At 40.3% G+C, this 24,028-nt stretch overlaps 1 protein-coding gene across 5 annotated transcripts in view; it reads left to right on the top strand.

Moving 5' to 3' along the window:
* The first annotated feature begins 380 nt into the window (after positions 1-380).
* OSBPL8 (oxysterol binding protein like 8) overlaps positions 381-24,028 on the top strand; it is an 82,514-nt gene continuing 58,866 nt past the window's right edge. For all 5 annotated transcript variants that reach the window (XM_030444970.1, XM_030444941.1, XM_030444954.1 and 2 more), the window contains exon 1: positions 381-579. The gene's annotated coding sequence lies outside the window, so the exon portion shown is untranslated. The remainder of the gene's footprint in view (positions 580-24,028) is intronic.

The following is a 24,028-nucleotide window of genomic DNA, read 5'->3' as shown; positions in this document are numbered from 1 at the left end:
GAGAAAGCGGCACAGCTCCCAAGACTGGGAACTTCCATAGCTCCTTTACTGAGCTCTCTCCGAGTATCCTCCAGAACGCTCTGCTTTTGCCCTCGGATCATCTGGTGCCTTCTGCTCCTTGTGGAACCGCGGTTTCTCACGCATTCAGAGACGTTTCGCTTCCCGCAGTCTCACCCCGCCCTCCGCAGCCCTCCGCAGCCCTCCGCAGCCCTCCGCAGCCCTCCGCAGCCCTCCGCAGCCCTCCGCAGCCCTCCGCAGCCCTCCGCAGCCCTCCGCAGCCCTCCGCAGCCCCGCCCGCTCCTCCCGCTCCTCCCCCCAGCGGGAGGGGCGCACGCGCCGGCTGGCCACCTGACTGGAGGGGAGGGGGCGGGGCGGGGCGCGCCTGCGCTCCCGCGCGGCGCAGCGGGTGAGTGCACCAAGGGACGACCGAGGGGTGCGGAAGGGGCGAGCTCCGCGCCTGAGGGCAGGAGCTGTGGGCAGAGAGGGGAGGGGTAGGGTAGCGGCCGCCGCATGCCCGCCCTCTTCCCCCTCCCTCATCCATCTCCTGGGCACACCGGTCGGACCTGGCTGCAGGTAGAGGTGAGAGAGAGCCCGGGGGGAGCCGCCTCCCTGCCACCGGGAGCCTGGGGGTCTCCCATCCCGCCTCGCTGTGCCCTGGGCCAGAGCCCCCGCCCGTGCCGCAGCGGCGGCTCCAGGGTGCAGGGCAGCGCCACAGCCACCGCGGCGGGGGTCTGGAGGTCCGGAGGGGTGCGGTCCTTGATGCCGCTGCGGTCCCCGCCGTGCCGTGTGGTGGCGGAAGGAGGTGCCGGCAGTGTGGCGTCACGGCTTGTCGCCGTGTGCTGCCTGCCCGCTGCTGCCGGGAGGGAAGCGGGGAGGAGCGCCTCGGGGGCTCCGTTAGCGTCTCGGCCCTGCGCCCACTCCGGACGGTGGTTGCTGCTGCACTCCGGGGCGACGGGAAACAGAGCTCCGTGCGGCCGAGGCGTAACGGTGTTGACCCGGTCGGTGTTGTAGACCGGTAGCACGTTTCCTTGAAGCCGAGCGTCTTCTCGTAGGGCTTCTAAGCAGTGTCGTGAGCGACTCGCTTGTATTTTTTGTCTTGCTTACCCACAGGGCATGGTTTGGAAACAGCCGGGTTAAGTATCAAATGATGTTGAAGTTTAGGTCCTTTGGTTGTCGCTACTTTCCTTCCCCACGCACAGCCGTGCCCTGGAGAGTGAGCCCCGAGTCCCCATTATTGTCGCTAGACCCTTCCTGCTGCCAGCTGCTCTTCTGCATCTTCCCTCGCAGGCCTGACGAGTGGCTCGCTTCCAAATGACTGCCCTCACCTCTTCTCTGAAGGCGTTTGGCTTCAGGTGCTGGGGGATAATTCGGATAAGATGTTTGTCTGATATAATGGTCGTTTTAAATCATTCGTTGTAGACATGTGCTATAGAATTGTTTTTCTGAAAGGAGGAAAGCTGTGACTTCCTGTGTGTCAGTGACGATGTCTCTGAGGGGACACGTTGCTGCTTGTGAACTACTGTCCAAACAAAACAAAGTTTTTGGGAGTGAGGGCAGGAAACTTTCTAAAGCTGATTTTCACCTGGAAGCTTTCTTAACTTCAATGATTTCAACTAAATCGAAGGAAAGAGACACCTGTTAGATCCATTAAGTGTTACCCGGTTGAGACCCAGCTGATGCTTCCTTATTATCAACCCATTTCCAAAGTTTTTAAAAGATAGTAGCTGATATGTTGGTCCATAGCAAATGTTACAGGCAGTAGAAGTATGTGTGGAGAGTTGCTCCTGATAGTCTTTATCATGCTTGTCCCTCAGCTAGTGCGTTTCGAGTTGATGTAGTACTAGTCTTAAATGTGGGGGTGGGGAAAGAACATGATTGCCCTTGTCCAAGTAGGTGTAGAAGGTGTAGTAGGTTTCCGAGGTGAAAATTCTGTGTGGTGCTTCATTTTAGATGTTCCCTGCAAACTGCTGGGGATGTTTGTTGTTCTGGACATGTACCAGTTTTTCATCAGAAGTCCTGACCTTTAAAGGAATTTGTTTTGTGAATATACATTTTCATAAAAATCGGCTGTAGGGTCCTCCTTTTGAGATGGTAATTAGCACAGTCTACTTCAAAATGAAAAGTGGTCTAGAAGAGAGGTGTGTGATAGCGAGCTCTTCTGTTTTATCCTGTGGTGGAACTGTGAAGATGATGCATGTTAACTGAATTCGTTGAGATTGAGATAGTTTAGACCTAGCAATTAATCTTTTTCCTACTTTAGTCTTAGCTCAGAGAAGGAATTCCTTTTAAACATGCTTCTCTGCCAAATGAGTTAAAAACTGACTTCAGTGAAGTGCCTTGCAGATCATATTTCTGCCACAAGTGTGAACTTCTGGGGTACTTCAAATTCTGTTTTATAAATGGTTGTTAGCACATGTTAACTTTTACAACAGGAGGAATTTTCTGATGTTGCAGGAGAAAGTGTTCAATTTCTACAGTTTTTACAGGGAACTGGAATCAAGACAGAAAGACTAATGTGCTCCCGTTCTTTCAGTAATGCTTACTGTATTATCTCGGGGTTTTACTTTGAAGGGAAATAAAGTCCTGAAATTGTTATATACTTATTTTGGGGAAAAAGAGTTTTATTGGAGATTGCTGTGTTGTTTTTCTTATATACTTACGTTGAAGTGATCAATTGAGAAAGCTCTTAGGTGATGTATTAATGTTTGTACAGTTACCTAGTAAAAGAAGCTGCTTATTTTGTATGCTGTGAAGTTGTGTTCCAGCTCCCTCTCTGTCCAGTAAATCTTTGCAATAGAGCACTATGCCAAGTTATAATAAACTGAGTCAAGTGAGTTATTAGGCTTTTATTTCTTAGCTGATGACATTTCCTGCAACTTCTGTTTCCTCAAGCCTGCAGTGGAGTTGTCCAAGTGTTTTTGATCCCTTCTCCCTCCCCATGCTGTGAAATTTCTGGCACTTTAGGAGGTCTATCTCATAATTTGTTAGTCTTTTGGGTTTCTCTTCTGGAATGGAAATAAGTGTGTTGCAGAAATGACATGCTATTATATAGTTAAAACTGCCCAATGAACCAAGCAGTGTGGTTTGGTTTTCTGTTTGTATGTTCATTAAAAATATCACATGCCATTTTAATCAAATTTAAATTAAACGCAGAAGAACAGCTTTTAGTGTTCATCAAACCAAGGAATTGTGAAGACAGAAAAAGACATTCAGTTAAGGAATAGTGGCAGCTGTTTTCTTGGAAGCAGGGTAGTCTTACTAACTAAACATGTGGGGGCTTTTTTCTTCAGTATAAGCATGGAAGTTTATGATCCTTTTTCCCAAACTATAATGTGGAAATCTTGATCAGGTAAATTATAGTTCATAATACACTGTGCTGTTAATGAAGATCTTGCTTCTATGGCATATGTGTTGTTGGGAAGAAGAGAAGCAGTAGTGGGTATTTATGCAAGTCCCTGTTACAGGAAATGAAAAAGCATAGTTCTTCAGCTAGGCTGCTTCAGTGTATTGATGAGGAAGTAAAAAATACTATTTCTAAATGTCAAACATTTCTTTACTGAGTGAACAGTCTATGTTGGTTTTAATGATGTTGAATTAATAAAGATTTTCCATTTTATTAGACAGCCTCTTCAATTAACACTTAATACATCAAGTAGTTGATAGTAATGTAGTTCAGAAATGCATCTATTTTAAGAGATAAGAGGTGATGGCCACGGTATTAGTGTTTTATTTTCTAAAAATAAAAAAGAAAACCCACAACAACAAAACACGTTTTTCCTAAAGGCTTTTACTAATTTTAGAGAACAGTTTCTGTATTTTCTTCAGTGATTTTTTTCCCCCCCCCCTTCCCTCTGCTGCTTACAGCTCTTTCACTAACATGATAAAGAGTCATGCTCAGATTTTACAGCTGGAGCAATCTAAAGGACTTTGTAAGCCTTTTGCTTCTTTAAGCAAAATTAATACTACTGTGACTTTCACAGGTTTTCTAGTTGTTGCAATTTTGTCTAATTGTAACCACAAAGGTGGTTAGAAAACTAGCATTCACTTTCATAATACTGAGAATTAGAAGAGGAGAAATACTGTTGCTGCTTTGTGGATTTACTATGACCCTGGACTTGAGGAATCTGCACTATTTGGGGGATGTTTTTTAATAGTTAACTTCTGATCAAGGAGTGGCTTCTCTGCCTAAGAAACTCATCAGTTTAGACACCAGCTTCATGCAGCTTTATACTAAAAAAAAAAAAACACAGCAAGATCAACCTAAAAACTACTGGCTAGCTTGTGGGAAGAGTAAATTCCATGCTTTTCTGGCAATTTGACTCAACTAATTTTTGTAATTTCATACCAGAGCAGAGAAACTTGATGCTTGATGGAGCTTGAGGTTTTTTGTTTGGTTAGTTGGTTTTTTTGTGTGCTTTTTTTAAAAAACAAAACAAACTGACCTTTACTTTTAGAAGGAAGGTGGATGTGCAGTTTTGAACTCCATAAACAGATTGAATGATGTTTAGGAAACAGTGATTAGCAGCAGAAACATTAGTCAGAAGTGCTTTATTTGGAGTATCTGGTTCTGGGCTGTATGCAGTTAAAATCCAGTGCAGTATTTTGCTGTGTTTGTTATAAAACATTGTTATATTCCATCTGTACCCTACAACAAGAAAATCTGTTGCAGATGTAGTGGATATAGTAGCATAAGAAGGCTATTGAGAGCAGCTAAAACTGTTTGACAGATGGTTAGAGGCATTTAGGAAGCAAGATTTTCATTCTGAGGAAGTAGCTTTGACTTCTGGTGTTAGGAAAGGAATAAACTAATTTTCTTAACCCTCCTAATGGTGGATGTGAGGTGTTACCTCGGCTTGTTCCTTCAGCACAGGCTGCAGCACTGATCCTTCGTCCACTAAAAATGCTGTATCTGTCTCTGGAAGTTCTTACAGTTCCAATGACTGATGCAAAGTGTATGTATCTATCTTTCTCTTCTCATTCAACCATTCATTGAGCCATTTGAAAGCATTCCTGTTGAATCTAAGCTTTAGCTGCTTCATATGTTTGTATACATTTTCCAGTGCAATAATCCTGCTGTTAATATGAATATTCCTGCAAACTGAAGCCATATAATTTTGAAGGTTATTTTAAAGACTGTCTGGTTGCTGCTTAAAAGGCTTGGACCTGGGAGTGCAGCTGTATTGCTGGACACCTTAACAAGTGAAAAAAAATTTTTTTTTATTTGGTAGCTTTGCATAACTTAGGGAAACATGCATCTTGTAGATTCCTTTTTTTTTTTTTTTTTTGATTGACAGTTTTAGCTGGTTAGGGTAGGGAACTGTTCAACAGAAGAAAATAGGTTGGTTTTAATATTCATGCATTTAAAATTGGAAGTAAGTGGGTGTTCTAGGAAACTGAGTTTGCTACCTGACTGTGGCTTAGGCTTTACTTAGAAATAAATTTAATAAATTTAAAGGTACTTTTCACCTCTCTTTTCCCTTCCAAATTAACAAACAACACCTGTAAGTGATTTACTTTTTAAATGGCAGAAAGCATAATTTCAAACCTGTGTTTGTCTTGTGTATAGCAGAACTTTTTTTTAAGTACTTACAGGGGCCTTGTCCTAGTCATTGACAGTTTTTCTTAAAAAGTTACTCTTTAGATACTGTATTTCTTATAGATGATTTGGGGAGTTAAGACAGTTTATTACTTATAAATAGATGCTGCTGCTTAGAAGTAGTGTTATACTAATGATACAAGTGTGGTAAATTTTAAGTTCAGTTGATGTCTAGTTCATGAACTATAAAAGATTCCTGGCTGCATTCTGAAGTAGAAAATAAACATCTTAAGATTCATTAAACACTTATTGCCAGGTACACAGCAAGTTCCTTTCTTTGAAATTTTATGTGGGGCCTTTTTTCTCATTTCTGTTAAAACACAGAGTAAAAAGGAGGCTTTTACAGGCAAAATGAGTACTTTGTTTTGAAAAACATGGGCAACATTTCTTAAATATTGTGTTGGCTCATGTCACTTTTTAGCTACTCCATTAAGATTTTATGGTCTTGCAATCTTTGTGAATTATATAAGCATGATGATGCTGTAAATCTATTATTAGATACTCAAGTAGCACTGAATTAAGAAACATGTTTGTTTGACATCTTATCTTCCCTTGTCCAGTTGCAGTATCATGGAAAAGATTACTCAGACTGAGGATGTGAGGTGATGGATTTATGCCCTTTTCAGTACTAAATAGCATATTTTTTCTTACATGTTAAATTCACTTGTAAATACCTGCTTGTGAATCTCTTTTCTTTGAAGCATCCATGATCTGTTTCAGCAGGTGATACCCATACTGTGGAGTGGATGCCTGGAGTTAAGGAAGAATACTGCTCTTAGTAACACAAAGCTTTTGGAGTCAGATCTACTCGAGCTTCTTACCCCCTGCGCAAGCTGTTCCTTCCAGACCTGTCTCAGATGTGGTGTCTGCCTGAAAAGCCTGCCCCTTCCCTATATGGGGATTTATAGTGGAAAGGAGCAAGGTAGGAGTCTTGTTCCTTGTGTGGTGGCATCCTGGTGCTGCTGGGAGAGGAGAAGGCCACAGTTTGCTTGCTGTGGAGGTTACAGTGCGACTTGTAAACCTTTATGCTGTATAAAGCAAACACTGTTGTTAAACACAGAAGGGATATCTAGGATATTGTTTAGACATTAAACCCATGAGTCTGTATAAGCTGCAGTTTGTTCTGCAGCTGGGGAGTTGAATCCTGCAGCACTGTACTGTACCAGGAGAGTTGGTTTACCATTGTTCTGGCATTGGAAAGAAATATTTAATGTGGCTCTAGATGATGGCCAGCCTCCTTTCTTGTGTGACTTTTGTCTGATAACTCCATTATAATGCTTTTGATGTAGGCAGTTTCTTTTGTGTAATTGAGACATATTGTGATATTTCTTTCAGTATTTTTGCAGTGGAAAGCAGTCATAAGAACACATTTGTGTTTCTGAACTGAGCAGACAGCTTAGATACCCCTTTAGAATAGCAGAATCAAGTGCATAATACAGAAAAATGTTTTGATTGAAACAAATGCATTGTGACATAATGTATATAATGCAGTATGTGTTACTTAGGCCTGACTCTGCGTGTGAACCATTTGACTTTTTCTTTCCCCTCATCCCCTTCTTTCCCCATTCCCCTCGGTAAAGAAAGAATTTCTTTACGGAGAGAGTGATCCGGCATTGGAATGGGCTGCCCAGGGAAGTAGTGGATTCTCCGTCCCTGGAGATATTTAAAAAGAGACTGGATGTGGCACTCAGTGCCATGGTCTAGCAACCGCAATGGTGGTTCAAGGGTTGGACTCGATGATCTCTGAGGTCCCTTCCAACCCAGCCGATTCTATGATTCTATGATCCGTACCCTCACATGTGTAGTGTGAAAATTAGGTTGTTCAGTTGCTTAGTGGATTCATTTTTCCTTTCTCAGTTTACCATTGGTGTATCTCTTAACTTGTACACAGTCACAGATAATATTTGTGTTTCTTTGTGCAGAAGCTGAAGCAGTGTTAAAAGTAATGATAATAAAAAGCTTTTAAAAAATTTGAAGACGTCAAATTATAGCTAGTATGATTGGGAGGAAAAACTGCAGGTGCAAAGTTGTGTAGACTTTGGTCAGAAACTCAGTGTGAATTCATTTTCCTAATGACCTGGTCTCTTTCTGACATTGGCATGTGGAAAGATCAGCTAAACTTTGTTAACAATCTTCGTACTGTAAACCTGGGGCAAATGAAGGAATTTGTCTTTGGTTAATCTCTGTGGACTTGTTACATGCACTGTACAGCCAGCATACATTTCTTTCTGGGTATAGTACACCAAGTTCTATCTAATTTTGGGTACTTTATTAATATTTGCTAATATGAGCTGTACAGTTGAGTAACTGATGCTGCTGCAGCAGAAGTTAATGCAGAAATGCTCTCTTCCCATAATAGTAATTTTTCTTTGTCCTCTTTTCCCATTGTGGAGGGGAAGAGGGAGGTCTGTGTATCAGAAGTGATCATTTAGGTCTTGCGTTGTGGAGACTAGATCCAAGGTCTACAAGAATGAATTTTAGGATCAATAGGAGTGTTAAGATTTGTGTGATTTCCAGCTCAGAGCAAGTCTGAATAAGATATGTGCCCCTTTGCTATTTCTGTTATGGGGAAAGCTTACAAGGCCCTGCACTATTGCCTTCTTTTTTTCCCTTGCTCATACTCTTCCAGATCAGGCAGTGTCGTGAAAGTTATGGTAAAGTGGAGAAGGGGAGAAAGAGGAGAATTGAGTAACACTTAAATTCTTACCTGAAGCAGCAGGAAGAGTTAACTCAGTGTGATTGAACATCTGGCTAGCTTCTTGTAGCTGACATCTAACGTGCTTAGGGTGAAAGTCATGTGAACATTGCAAATTGAGGAATATCTTCTGTGAGTGAAGATGATTTGCATCACTTTTCTGACCTAATTTGCATCTTCTTTGCCAGTGTTGAGGTGGCCTTTTTGGTTCACTTACATCTGTTCTTCTGCATAAGTAGCATAGTGAGAGCCTCCTGTTTGTCAGTTTAATGGAGGAAAGGACAGCAATTCCAGATACTCTACCTGTTCCATTGGGTACATACCATCTTTCTCATGCCTTGGTCTCCTAAGCAGGTTATGGTTAAATTGCTGCAGGGAATTTTATGTCTCCTTTCTTGTAACTCTAGGCAGCATCTGATTAATCATGGCATTAGCTGTTTTCAGATTATAGCTTCAGAAGAGGGCATGATCATAACCTCTTACTCCTTCCAGATTGCTCAGGCACTGTGGAGAACCACTGGCTGGGAGAGCTAGTTTATAATATTTTTATGCCTATAATAAAGTAATATACTAGTAATACATTTGAAGCAGAGACTTCCTGTAAACTGCTAGCTAGCAGTGCTCACTCTAGAACTCTCAGCTAGGTCTTCAGCCTAAACCAACAGTAGGATATCTGTAACCTGAAGTTTTTCATCTTATTTGCAGTCTCCTCCAGAATAAGAAGCTTTTTGTATGGATAAGCAGAGCACCTTTGATTAATCTGTATGACACAAATTATAGGCTTTCAAGGTACTTCTTTGCTTTAAGTGCATTCTAAATTGAGAAGGCACAATGTATAAGAAGTTGCAATTCTAAGCCAATAATTCTAGTTTAAAAATTCACACTAAAGATTCTGCTAGGCTGTCCATTATGACCTGTTGTAGTCCAAAAGATTAATGGACTAAAATTAGAATTTTGTAATGTTTCTTTTGTGATAAAATCTCATCAGTAATTAAAATATAGTGTTTGTGATTGTAGTGAGAAGCCAATAAGGTTAACATCTGAATCTTGTTTTATATGCAGAATCAAGAACCCAACACTATTCTTCCCTCTGAAGACTTACTGCTTGCTGTTTTTAAAAACAGTACCTTGACACTAGCTTGAAAATAGAATTGTAGTTATACTTAACTCTCACTAACCTGTGCTGCCTTTAAAAGGAATTAAATCTTAATGCAAGCATCACCGTTAAATAATAATCAACAGAAGAACATCAGGGGAGAAGGGGGTGGGTGGGAAACATAGGCTTAAGGCCTGTGATGCTAACAAGCAGAAAGAAACCTTCTCTACACAAATGCTGCTTCTATCTGTTTGAATAAAACGAAGTTGCTGAGTGTAAGGAGAGGTTTTAAGATGGATTTTGAAATCATAAAAAAGAATTAATGTTCTCCTTTTACGAAAAAAAGTTCCTCTTACATTGAAGAAAGCCTGCCGAGGCCAAGAAGGACTAAGCAGAAAGCTTATACGTGCTAGTTAAGGTAGAAAACAGACTGGAAAGCAATGAGCTGCCCTATAAAATGAGGGGAAAAAACTGCTGAGGTGAAAAACATGAGTGTACAGATGGGCCTTGTCACGGTCCATAACTATTAGTATTTTTTTTGTGAGGAAATATTATCTACTGCAGATGTACATCCTACAGATTGCAAAAGTAACCAGCTTTATGGTTTAAACGAATTACAGCAGTTGATTTCAGGTAAAAAGACACCATGCTGAAAGGTGTCTTAGGAAGGAGTTAATAATGGGAGAGGAACACAGGGAAGTCAGGTTTTTAAGCAAATTAATCACCCCAGGGCAAGGACTATTAAAGCAAGGGAGCAATTAGCGTTCTTTTCACCCTCCGAAGTGTCACCTCCTCACTGCTGGGATCGCTGTCTCTCTGAAGTCCCTGTGGAGGTGCCCTCTGCTCCTTCCTCTTGTTGGTCACTGCTCTTTAGGCTTCTGGCAGGCTGCTGATTTGCTTCTGATTTTCTCCTTTTTTCTCTGAATTTTTATAGTACAAAGTTCCTTCTTATCAATTATTGCCAGAAGTTGCAAATTGGTAGCTGCAGGTTTTTCGTTTGTATTCCAGAATTCCTTGCTTGTATCTGCTACCAATTTGCCTTACTGGTCTGGCAGCTTATCAGGAGTCATTAGCATTTTATCTGATGCTGGGAGGGGGGTCTGTTGATGAGATTTGCCTGGATGCGTTTTAGTGAATGTAAATAGGGGAAAGGAGGTGCTGGTGTGGAGGGGGTTTTGCTGATAGAAATAAGTTTGATACATTTTAAACAGAGCAAACTATGTTAGTGCCACCTCATGCTAGCTTGGATGTAATTTTGCTGAATCAAGAAGTATTTTTTTTTTTAATTTTCAATGTATCCACGTTGCACACCTGTACCCAGTCACATACTTGAGTTACATATTAACTATAGACACTTACTGTCAGTGCTTTAAAGAATATTGCTTGACATAAGCTTAATAATTTGTTTCTTTTGGTGTCCTTGGCTCTGTTTGGTTCTCAGCTTGGAACAGGAAAACTTTTTATGTATGCTTGCTTTTATGTAAACTTAGAACCGGTGTAAGGAAATGAGGCTGGGTGGTGTTGCTTTTTTGTTTTTTAATTTTGCAAAACATCTCTGTTCTGGTCACTGTCATAACAGCTTACAAATTGTGCTACGTTGGTTTTCAGAGATGTTGAAATAAAACAAGCTGTAGTACTTTTTCCCCTGGTCTTGGCATAGAAAGAATATTTATCTTCAGTGAACTAACTTTAGAAAGTTTTACTTCTATATTTTATTGTTGATTTCTACTTACCAAAGAGAGCTTAATTTATGTCAAAAAGAAGATTAAAAATCTGGTAGGTGGTTATCTTCAAGCATAATGAATGAATGTGTGCTGTAGCATTTACTGAGTATAAATTCTTGTATTTGTTAGTAAAAAGTGACTAGAACAGTGTTTTTATTTATAATTTTGACTATAGTTTATAATTATCAAATTATATTTGTTTCCTCTTTATGAAATGAAGAAAATTGATTCTCTGGCTTATCTTAAGCCACTTACTTGTGTGACTGGCAGTGTTCTTGTAAATCCAAAGCACTTATGAGCCAGAGGTCTGTTATCTTGTAATGTAAATATACTGCAATAACCTCTGCTTTTCTAATTGTTACATAAGCAGCACAGATGGAATCATGGCATGAATAGAATAAGGCAAAGGTCAAAATTCAGCCGTACTGTTTCGATTGCTGTATTCTGTGAATCTTACATCGCCTGTTGTCTTCTATTGGATGAGATTATTTATACTTTCCTCCTGTACAGATTAAGTATTTGTCAATAAGAATCTCAGAAAAATATATCACAGATGTTGCTGTATTTTTCTTCCTGTTTTGTTGTGTCTTTGTTCTCTTATGTGGATTTATTTCTTAACTCTATTCCTTAATGATTATGTATAACAAATTGTAGAATTCTCCTTCCTCTCATTACATGTACAAGAATCCATTATGCCTCCAAAATTCTTAACATCACAATACCTGTCCTGTGAACAATTAGGTAATATCTCTCTGTATAATACATTTATTCTTGTTCATCCAAACTTACGTCAATACCTTATCAGGTTATTGAAGATCCAGTAGAAAAATTACACTACTGCTTGGTTTAAGTCTGTTTTTAGAAAAAGAGACCAGTAACTCTTCTGGAACACTGTAGTCACTTAAAATTGCTCAGGCCTCTAAAACTGCTAGCTTTTTGGGGTTTTTTGTTTTAATTTTAAACCTGAGGAACCTAAACCTTGTTGCATCTTAAATAAATAGTGTAAAAGGTATTGTCATTGTGACTTGTTCATGAGACCTGTAGGCTAAAGACAGTGAGTTTTAGTTTTTTTTTAAAAGTTCTGAATTGGAATACTGCCTGCCTGACCTTTTGTGCTAAAACATTTGTGCTGCTAGGCATGGTAGAGGAAAGGGAAACTGGAGTGACTGAAACCTGACATTACTCTCAAGGTATAATGTCCAGAAGTGATAGGTTGATAGGTGAAGCATGCATGTTAAGCCTGACCTGTTATTCAATACTTGCATTTCCAGTGTTGACAATCACTTCCATATTTTTTTTGTGTTTGCTTTTTTTTTTTTTTTTACTGCAAGGTTATGGAAATGTAAACTGGCTTAGCAGATACTTCTATTTTTAAAATGCAGCCAAGAAATTGGAGAGTAGTGAAAAGTAGTTGCTGAACAAGTCTTGTTGGTGAAAGACTGTATGTGTTACAGGGGTTTTAACTTGCAATCCTCACCCACTGTTCCGCTGTCAAGGGTTGAGTCTTGGAGTAGGAGAGAAGAGGTGAGGGACTTTTTTGTTACCACTTAGGGGTTCCATAGATAAAACATTTTCCAACTTTTAGCTTCTGCCAGTTTCTTGACACAAGGTTGTTGTTGCCAGCTATCAGGAATGAAAGAATGCTTTAACTCTTGTGCTCTTACTCACCATCCTGTAACATGATCAGGTTTGCTTGAAATTTATTCTATGTATTTAAAAAAAGGTTTTGTGTTTTGATGTTTTTCCTGTTGTAGCTATCCTTGAAGCAATTGCCGTGTCATTAACTGTTTCATTTATACTTGTTTGACACTTTTAAATGCCCTTTCTACATCCCAGGTTTATTCCCAGGTGTCCACATGCAACTACCTTACCTGACCTTGACCTTACCATCTTCTTTAGTGTCCAGAGTTGTTGTATCTTTAGCCCCATGAACCTCTCTTTACCCTTTCACTTACACATACGGTAGCATTCTTTTCTTTTTGGCTGCTTCTCAGCAACTCAGAAACCTAGCAGTGTTCTTTGGAGGAAAATACAGGTGTTCACTGATTCAGACTTGCCAACATGTGTATTTGGCTGTTTTGAAATTTGAAATGCCTTTGCTTGGATCCTCTGCATGGCAATCTTTGTTGCTTAACTTGTGAAGATCGTATTATAGTAACAGTGTGAGAGGAGCTGCAGTGCCTGTGCATATGCCCCTCCCCAAACAAATTACTACAAGCATAAGCTGTACAAACAAAACCAGTAACACTCCATTCTTCCCACTAATGTGTCCATGTTAACAGCATGAATTTATTTGCTAGGACCAATACTTGTAGGAGCCCTACTGTTGAATCTCTAATGGAATGTACTCATGTCTGTCCACTCTCCTTTAGTAGCCTTGGACTTTGTTATGTTCACAAACTTAACCAAGATGCTGTGTTATTGTGTCTTGGCCTCTGCTCCTCCCTCTTCACCATTTCTGATGTCTCATGGCTTTTATAGCTCCCATCAAGTGTTTTGCTGAGTACCAATGACAGTAATTTTGATCTTGAGAGGCAAGGTGTCATTTCTCACAGGAAGTAGAGATTATGATCTTTTAAGAATTCCAATTTGTGAGCATTATGAGAGGAAGCTCTCATGCTTGGTATACTAGGAGAACCTATTAGAGATAGCATTTTTGTACTTTGCTTGAGATGCATAACACATCTGACAGCTGGGAAACACTTTTTAGCTGGGGGAGCATTGAAATTGCTGTTGAGTTGGTTCCTAAAACTATTGACTAGCTCATATATTTCTACCCATTGTGAAATAAGTATGAATTAACCATCATGTTAAGACGGTCTCTTCATGTTCTCAGGAACAGCGTGGCCAGCAGGTCCAAGGAAGTGATTCTGCCCCTGTACTCAGCCCTGGTGAGGCCACACCTCGAGTCCTGTGTCCAGTTCTGGGCCCCTCAGTTTAGGAAGGAGACTGAGGTGCTGGAGCAGGTCCAAAGGAGGGCAACCAGGCTGGTGAAGGGACTCGAGCACAGACCCTGTGAGGAGAGGCTGAGGGAGTTGGGGCTGTTCAGCCTGGAGAAGAGGAGTCTCAGGGGAGACCTCATCACTCCCTACAACTCCCTGAAAGGAGGGGGTAGCCAGGTGGGGGTTCGTCTCTCTTCCCAGGCAACTCTCAGCAAGACAAGAGGGCACGGTCTTAAGTTGTGCCACGGGAAGTTTAGGTTGGATATTAGAAAGAATTTCTTCACGGAGAGGGTGATCAGGCATTGGAATGGGCTGCCCAGGGAAGTAGTGGATTCTCCGTCCCTGGAGATATTTAAAAAGAGACTGGATGTGGCACTCAGTGCCATGGGCTGGGAACTGCAGCGGTGGTTCAAGGGTTGGACTCGATAATCTCTGAGGTCCCTTCCAACCCAGCCAATTCTGTGATTCTATGTTGTACTTATTTCAGTCTGTGAAGCAGGTTCTGCCAGAGTTGTAGCAAAGGGTTATAGTATAGTTTCCTTTTCTCAAAGAACCTCTTTAAAAATTTTGAGAAGGAAGGGAATTACAGTTTTATATACTTGAAAGCATGTAACTTTTTTTTTTTTTCCAGGAGTGGGTGGTGCTTCAGTTTTGTGAAGCTCATGCCACCTGGAAGTGGGCAAAGTCACTGTTCAGATATAAGTGACTGCTTCTGGTTGGTTCTGCTTGGAAGGCTTGTTGGTAGATGAACTAGAGGTATCTTAAAGAAATCAGTTGGAAAGATTGTTGTGAAACTCAGGTACTTACTGTGTAGGCTACTATTTTCTGGAAGGTCTGTGCGCCAGTGCCAGGCAAATTGGAAGCTCCCAGGATCCGGGTGTACCCTTCTACCTCAGAACAGCATTTTCTAGGCAGGAATTTGAAGTTGTTACAGAAAACTTACTTTGATTTTGGTCAGTTGAAGTAAAATATCTTAGTGTGCTCAAATTACATACAGAGGAACAGTTTATTGTGAGTCTCTGCTTTAATGATGCTATGTCACCTGCAGTAACTTAAAAAAATTGTGTAATTAGTATTATGGTATATGCCTTGAGCTAGTTGGCTGAGAAGGGACCAAGATTTCTTTTTTTTTTTTTTTTAATTAATACATTTTGCATACTTTCTTACCATGTATGGTATGTTCTGCAAATACTTAAGATTCTATCAGCAACCTTACAGCACATTCTGTATACTGTGCTACTTCACTCCATTTTAAGGTAGAGCTGGACTGTGTAAAACACTGCCATCTACAGCACAACTGTGGGCAAAAGCTTTCAAGGTTAATGACAGCAACCAGCACTCCTTATAGGAGCTAAATGCTTGAAGTATGTCTTGACAAGAAGATGATTCTGACTTATGGCCACCTCATGAAGGGGCTGCTTTCAAATGAATAGCTAATTCAAGCTTGTGTAAGTACCTCAATATGTATATGTATCTTATAAAGCAGATATATTGTGCATTCTAAAACCAAAAGCAAACAGAAAAATTAATGCCGCTCCAAACTCCAGTAGCAAAGAAATAAAGTTATACTAAGATATAACATCTGGATCACTAGAAACAAAATTCTGATGTTGAAATGGCAATTATCAGCTCCAATCAACTGAAGTATTAAAAATTACCTCCTTTCCCTTCCATTGAAAAAGCTGTTTCTATCTGTTTAACTAGAAAAACCCATGAATTTATTTGCATGGACATGCAACACTAGTAATGCTAATTAATAGAAAGGAATCTGTGCAACAAGAAACTGTGAAGTGCTTCTCTTTTGTTGCCATGATATGGCACACTCCTATACAGAATAGTGTGGAAAAATCTTAATGTTAGGGACAGAGCAGAGTTTCATACCTGGCTTAAAATCTCTTTTAGTATAATAATTTCAAGCTTTAATGGGAAAATGTGGAAACCAAGAATGATAGTAATTTACTTTCAAGCAAAGCTGCAGGGTGTTTTGGATCTCTATCTGTGACAATATCTGTCATGCAAAATAGCTTGTTCAGAGGCTGTGTATTCTGAAAGGCTCTTAAGAGTGGTTGCATGTTGGCTTATTACAATCTTTTGACTATAACATTTATCCCCCTTGTTTTTCAGAGGTGTGGATATAGACTAAAGTAGTGTTGCTACATCTGTTGCTACATCTCGGTTGCTACATGTGAATTTCCTTAGAGGTCAACATGTTTTTTTTCTTTTGTAAGAGGAAATACAATATCAATTGTAAATTTGCTGAAAACGTTTTTGTCTCATCAAGGAAGAAAAATTTAATATTCAACAAAATGTTTTTTAAGTTCAGAACCACTTTTGATTAGTTTAGAGCACTTTGTATGTCTAAACTGGAATCCTACCCCTCACAGAGATACTCTTGAAAATGGGCAATTTCTTGTAGTTTTCTGGTGTTTCTTGTAATTTTAAAGCCAAATGGATTTACAGAGGTGATCTACCATGACACTCCAACACTTTTGAGTGTGCTTTTGTTTTTTAATGAAGCTTTCATTACATTGACCTTTAGTTGGTTGTGAGGTGTGTCTGAAGCATTACCTTTCAATTAACTATTGCAGCCCAGGATTTTCCATGCTTTTCACACCCAGGAAAGAGTCAGTGAGAAAGAAAAATGAAAATTCCAGGTCCATCTGCCTGTCTGGTTTTTCTGATCACTGAAAACTGGCAACTCTAGAAAAAGCAGACTTGGCAACTTAAAATTTGAGTAGCTTTCCTTGTTTGTGTTCAGTCCAAAAGGCAGAAGGGTTCCTTACTGGTGGAGAAAAAAGTTAGGTGAATGTGAATGCTGAGAATGAGTTCTGGCCCGTATCAATATGATTAATCTCTATTGTTATAGATATTTATGAAAAAACAAAATCAAACTCCATAGTACTCCTGGCTCACCTTTTATTTGTTTCTATGCCTGTATTTTTCTGTTAAACCTTTAGTTTTGTTAGGATCTCAAAGTTTGCTTCGTCATCCGTAGGAGGTGGAAAAGTTAATGGCACAATCACTCTTGTAAGTTTCAGAGTCTTCATGGAAAACTGAAGAATACTTCAGTTCTTGTTAAAATGTGGTTTATTTATGAATTACAATTTTTAGTAAAACAACTAAGATCTGCAAAAGTGTCTAAAGAGACAGTAGTGCTTTATATGTATGTATATATATATATATAATTTTATGCAGTATACCATTCTCCAGTCCCAAGGCTGTTTTTTAAGGTAGACTGTTTTTTAATTTGTTTCCAAACTGGATTCAGCTTTAATGATCAAGGCTGAAGACAGAGTTATGAAAGCTAATTATTATCAACATTTGGAAACAGTCAGTTCTCATTTTATGCAAAGTGTCAGCACAGTGCTTTTCTTATGGGTGGGAAAGTGGCTTATTTCTTCATGGTGTAACTGGAATGCTTGTGTGCTTATCTTGGTCAGGTGGTATCCATGGATAAGCTTGTCAGTTATTTTACAGTTTGGTCTTTAAAAATAGTGTTGAATTATCCAATTGGCACTTCACTTAAAATCTGGATTTTATGCAGTTAATAGCACTCCTGGAGTTACCAGGCCTTAATTTCCTATTCCCTGTGTGTTGCAGGGGCATCTGAATATGAAAAAGCTGAATATGAATGTCACAGGCTTCCCAATAGCTATAGTGGGAGTGTGAAACATGCCTTTGCATTCTGAACTACCGAGATATTTTTTCTCAAGTTGATCATTAGAAGGAGAGTCTGAATTCTTATGATGGCTGCAAAATGAAGGAACAAGTTAGTGTGTGTTCCTGCCTCCAGTTCCTGACTGCTGCTGACTCCAGGAGTCCAGCCTGGACTTTCCCAGGGCTGCCCTGCAGCCTTGGTGGTGACGTGAGAGTTATTGGGGGAAAGGGGGGAGGAACACACAGATATGGGCTGCCACGGATCAGGACCACAGGCAGAGGAACGGATGGAATCCTTCCAGGATGCCGGGTGAAGAAAGGGAAGCAGGAGAGGCAGGAAGGGCAGGCAGTCAGAAGCTGGAAGCAGGAAATCATGGCTTGGCCCTCGTGATCCCTCAAATTTATACTGAGTATGAGGTGTATGGGATGGAATACTCTGTTTGGTCAATTCTGGCATCTTTCTTGTCCATTCCTCCCCAAAGGAGGGCTGCAGGTGGGACCTCTTTCTTCCTTCTGGAGAGTAAAAGTTTTCCTCAGAGCTGAGCAGTGTCCTTGGCTCTGCACACCAGTCTCTAGCAGTAACTATAAACATCGAGTTTTATCAGTCCTAGAAGCACACACTGTCTGAGAAACTTGCTGTTGATTTCAGCGAGTGCAACTACTTACAAGAGACTTAGCTAAAAGCAAAAGTACAAGACAGAAAATCACCTTTATCCTGGCCCAAACCAGGACAAGCCTCTAGTTGTAAATACAGTGTACCTGCTGAATTTCATTGGATTGCATCTGTGACCATTTGGATTTGGGTGTACAGTCTGGGCAGTCAGTTAATGACTGAAAACGCAGGGTGTGATATTTCTCCAGTTGCCCCTTTTAGCATAGAACCTGACAGGAAACATGTAGTGCCAGTTATTTTTACAGCTAGTGTTGCAGGAAATGTAAACACATGCATTCAGTTTTCCTGCTGACATCTCTGCAGTGTATGAAAATGAGCATCAGAGACAGGATGTGCCCCAGGAACCAGACACTTGGCTATGAATAAGTTGGAACATATGTTTCTGTTCACTTACAGATCTGAAACCTATTACTGAGCTCCATTTATGTTGTGTGGAGCACAGAAGTTAGTGTCTGATTCTTTCTTAGATGCTAGACTTTGAAATATGTTCGTGTTGCCATTTGAACAAGAGGAACTAAGGAAGGAGGGCTGTTCGGACTCTTGAGAGGGGTGGAATGCAAAGGGAGGGATCTGTTCTCTCCCATGTTCTGCTGTATAAAAGCTCAGAAAGCCAGCAGCTTGTTGCTGCTAGCTCACCACATTGGATTGTGTATATATTTATATATATATTTGTATTTTTTGTTACTTTATCCCTTTATGTTATTAGTTTTCCCTTGTGTTACTCAAATATGATGTAGGTAATTGTTTTCAGTTTCCAATTTAAAATCTCCGGTCTTTATTCCCCTTTTATCTTCCCCCTGTATGTGTGTAATAGAGAGGAATTCTGTCCTAGGTTTGTGGTTCGTCCAAACTGCTAAACCGTGACAGTTCATAAGCTGCTGCTTTCAAGGGAATAAAACATGTAACATGATATCTAGAGATGTAGTTACTGCTGTGCAGAGATATGGGGTATTGAATTGCTTTGTGCTAATATTATCTTGGTAATTAAGCTAGTGTTATCTTGGTCTTCTTTGTAATTCTATATGTGAAAGTAAACTATAAAATGCTATTAAACAGACAACTCTTGTCAGTTTTGGTGACAATATTGGCATAAGGTAATGCTGTGAAGAGAAGGATGTAGTTTTTCTCTTTTCAAAAATAAATACATTGTCTCTTGGAAGTATTCTTTCCCTTATTTATTGTAAAAATATAAACTGAATTTGCTGGAGTTCACAAACCTTGGATTCTTTTTTCCAGGGGTTAGTGTCAGTCTTCTGTCTTTTCCTTAATTCCCAGACCTGTCTTTTGTAACCTACACTGTGCTGTTCTGGCTTCCCTTAACTAGCTGAGTATTTAGAAGATGGTGGGGAGGCAGTGTATAAAACTTCCTATCACACAGTACTGTGGGATTGCACAGCTGAGGTAGTAGAATTCACCTCAAATCACATGCTCAAGAGATCTGATTGTCCTGTTAAACCATTTTATGAGAAAGAGAATTCCCTGTACTTGAGTAGGCTGGGTGGAAGGGCAGGAGCCAGATGCCCTGTCCATTTGGTATTTGTACCTGAATGGAATTACTTTGTCCAAGAAACTAGGTTTTTTTCTGTCTTTTGTTTTCTTCTCTGAAGCATTTCAAAGAACTTCCAAGGAAGAGACAAGGCCGTGTTTTCCTGACTGTTGCCATATGAAGTGACCTTTCAGCAACTCCCTGATTGTCAAGGAGTAGAACTGTATTATCTCAACCATGACACATACTTCCTTGCTTGCTTGAATAAATTTAGTACCTTCTGTTTTGGTCTTTGAAGCAGAATGAATCCTGGTAATGTGTGGTCCTTAGTACAGAGAACATTGGTGACTCCTCACAGTACTGGGAGCAGAAAGCATTCTGCTGTTCCAAAATAGGGTAACTTTGGGAAGAAATATGTTTAGTGCTTGTGCTTGAGGGCTAGCTTGGAACTGTGAAAGGCTTGGCTTCTGGCAATATATAAGCTGCAGTATTCATTTGCAAGTAATAGAGTATACCTTCTGCTTTCCTTTATCAAGGCTTTTTCATCACAATCTATTAGTTCTTACATGTTTTCAAAGGCTTGAAGTAAGTGTCTTTTTTGTTCTGTATATGACAGTAAAGTCTGTCCAGGAGAAAAATAAAAATAGGAAAAGAGAGATTGAGTATTATTTTGGTAAGTTCCATGCATAGAAACCCTGATCTATCTTGTGTCTCAGGATTCCACTTTGGCATTGGAAACTGAACTAATTGTTCTGCCAGCTGTCCGTCTTGTCTGTGGAAATATCTTTGCTGACATACCTTCTTAATTTCAGAAAAACCTTTAACAACAAAATTGCTTTTCCTGTTGCCTTGGCTGTCTCATTTCCTGCAGTAGTTTCCTGCTGCTGTTGGGCGAGTCCATAGCTGTGCACGTAGCCTGTGCTTGCACAGGCTGGTATGATTGAAACAGGTGGGTTAAGCAAAGGCCCTCAACTGTTTTTTACCATTGCTGTGCTTGACCTGCAAGCAGAAAGACAGGTCATGGCCGTGCCTAGGCATGCCATACCCTGGCTCCTTTCAAGTGTTCTGTGTTTTGAGAGTGTCTGCTTAAAATACTTTGCAGAAGGTTAGGGAGCACCTGCACAGACAGGCCTGTGGGCAGACCAGAAATGCAGCAGCCACAGTGAGGAAGGTAGAGGCAAGGAGCAAGTGTGCAGGACTAATAATCTAATAATGTAGAGGAGGGTGACACACTGCAGCTTCTTATAGCTGCCAACATGAGAGATGAGAAACCACAGGGATTACCAGCTGGCCACTCATCACAGTGCAGAGCAACTTTTTTAAAATCTGAGATATTAATAGGAGTGTCTTGGCTTCTAATGCAAACCTCAAGATGAGCATGAGTTGACTAGATAGATGAGGGGGTGGGGATGAGGCTATTAGTAGTACCTTTACAGTTGTGAAAGAAAATTTCTAATGCTGTTAGAAGCAGCAAAATTACCTGTCTTAAAATTACGAAATTGGTCATGTCACTTTCTTAAACCTATTTTAGTTTGTCATCTTTGTGCAGGAAAAACAGAAGGTCCAAATAGCAAATGTGCCTTTTTGTCCTGGGTGGAATTCTGAAATTAAAACAGTTTGCAGTGTATGTAACCATCTTGTCTGTGTACATTTTTTTTTTCTTCAGAAGCTGTTGTTGACCAGTTTAATGGTGTTTAAAAAAATGCTGGTGTTGATACAAGCATATCTACTGTAAGGTTGGTTTGGCATCCATTTCTTTATTTGCTGTTTGGCACTGCAGCATCTTGAATCGTAAACATAAAATGCTAGATTTGGCTATGTAAGATTTGATTGAATCATCTTTCCCTATAACATCACAACAAAGCAGAAAAAAATCTTTTGAATATTTTGTGAGGATTTGTTGGTGTTCTCTGCACATAAATTCATTGTTTAATGTCTCTCTTGTTCTTATCCTCAGATGTTATACTGAGCCCTAGATTAAACTGTCCTATAGCGGAAAATAGGATGATGATCTAGGTGACCAGATACTCTTTAAGTGAATAAATAACCACTTGTTTTATGGAGGCCTACAGCTCCTTTAAATTATGGGAGTTATCTAGCAAAATACACATTGTTTAGACTGGGGAGCTTTCAATTGAATTTTAATGTGAAAGGGCTCCAGAACACTTGGGACTTGAGGTTTGAGAGGATGCTGTTTTAATATATAGAGGTGCCTCTTACTGCCTCTCCTGTGCTCCTTCATTTAGTGTGAGGGTGGTGAGACATTAGAACAGGTTGGCCAGACAAGCTGTGGATGCCCTCTCTCTGGAAGTATTAAAGGACAGGTTGGATGGAGGTTTGAGAAGCCTGGTCTAGTGGGAGGTGTCCGTGCCCATAGTAGGGGGAGTGGAACTATATTATGTTTAAGGTCCCTTCCAACCCAAACCATGCATTTTTATCAGGACAAGTTTAGCTGTGGAACACCTGTTTAAGGTAGTAATTTATTGAAGTTGCAGTAGCTGTTTAGAAGTGTTATTTTCTTGGCATTCACTACCATCTCTCACTCTCAAAAGTTAGCTGAGGTGTCTGAACTCAATGCTTCTGCTTTCCAAGTTTTTTTCTAGATGAGAGATATTTTCAAGTCTTGTTCTAATGCATACAACATTCTAGGGGTTTTTCTTTCGTATTTTTGTTTGTTCCCCTCTCTCCCTTCTGAAAACAGCAATAAAGAAACAGAGGAAACTGTTCTCTCTGCACATGGACTGTTTATTCAGGAAATGAGAAAGCAGGTGATAAAACAGTGTGGAAATTTTTTGTACGGGTTTATTTGGTAGCAGTCAGCATTGAGTGATCACAATATAGTAGGGGGGCATACATGTGTTGAGTTTGGTGTAGTTATACCTGTAGTACCTGTAGTACGCTTTTCAAGCACTTCAGAGTTAATGTAACATGCAGTTAGTCGTCTGTGTTTTCCCCTTTGTTGTTACTGGTTTTGTCAAGGTCTCCTGTTTGGCCTGACTTTACAGCAGAAGGAATTGAATGTAGTCATGTGCTTGGCTCAGATTTCTAGAGTAGCAGAGTAAAACCACTTTCTAGTTCTCCCAGTTGATTTCTTTATTTACCAGATCTTTTGCTGAATATTTTGACTTTGTTGGCCCCACTTCAGTTGTACCAATAATTCAGCTTCCTACTTTCTCAGAACTGGTCACAACAAACCCAGTGTCCCTGACATGCAGTGACATTGTGTCCCATACAAGAAGCTGGCCTGATCTGTAGCTTGGTAATGACTCATGAACTCATGAACTGAGAGATGATCTGTGGCTTCATAATATGACAAGAGGGCTGTACTTCCTCCACACTGTATTGAAAGGGCCTCAAAAATAAGACATGTACCTTTGTTACCTCTGTGCTATGGCTGATCACTCACTGCATGGAACAAAGAGAAAATGCCTTCGCCTTGTCATATGTCTGCTGAATGACACTTAAATTGTTTTATCACCCTGGTTACATGTAGGACGTAGATTTTCATTTAATAACTTAAAAGTAATCCTATCCCAGTTAGGTCTTAATTTTTATGAAACTTATTTCCTTAGCACTTAGATACCTTTCTCAAGAGTATTGCCTTAAACCTCCTTATGGACCTTACAGAATTGAATGCACTGATAACCACACCTCAGAACTGCTGAACTTGGGGTCATCTTGGTGATACGGCTTCTGCTGTTTTTTGCTCTGTGACCTTTCCAAATATACCTCATGTCAATTGCAGAATCATTTAGGTTGGAAAAGACCTTTAAGTTTGAGTCCATCCATTAACCTAGCTCATGGCCAAGTCCAACACTAAACCGTATCCCTAAGCACCACATCTATAAATCTTTTCAGTACCTCCAGGGATGGTGACTCCACCACTTCCCTGTGCGGCCTGTTCCAGTTCCTCACAAACCTTTCAGTGAAGAAACTTTTCCTAATATCCAATCTAAACCTCTGCTGGCACAACTTGAGGCCATACCAGTTGTTACTTGGGAGAAAAGACCAAACCCACCTTGCTACAATCTTTTGAGGTAGTTGTAAAAGCAAGGTCTACCCTCAACCTCCTTTTCTCTAGGCTAAACCCCCAACTTCTCATAAGGCTTTGATCTCCAGACCCTTCACTAGCTTCATTGATGTTTCTGGTCATGTTCCA

Source organism: Calypte anna, chromosome 1, assembly GCF_003957555.1.
Source record: "Calypte anna isolate BGI_N300 chromosome 1, bCalAnn1_v1.p, whole genome shotgun sequence".
Taxonomy (NCBI): domain Eukaryota; kingdom Metazoa; phylum Chordata; class Aves; order Apodiformes; family Trochilidae; genus Calypte; species Calypte anna.
The sequence above is the reverse complement of the archived record's forward strand: the minus strand, read 5'-3'. Positions and strand labels throughout refer to the sequence as shown.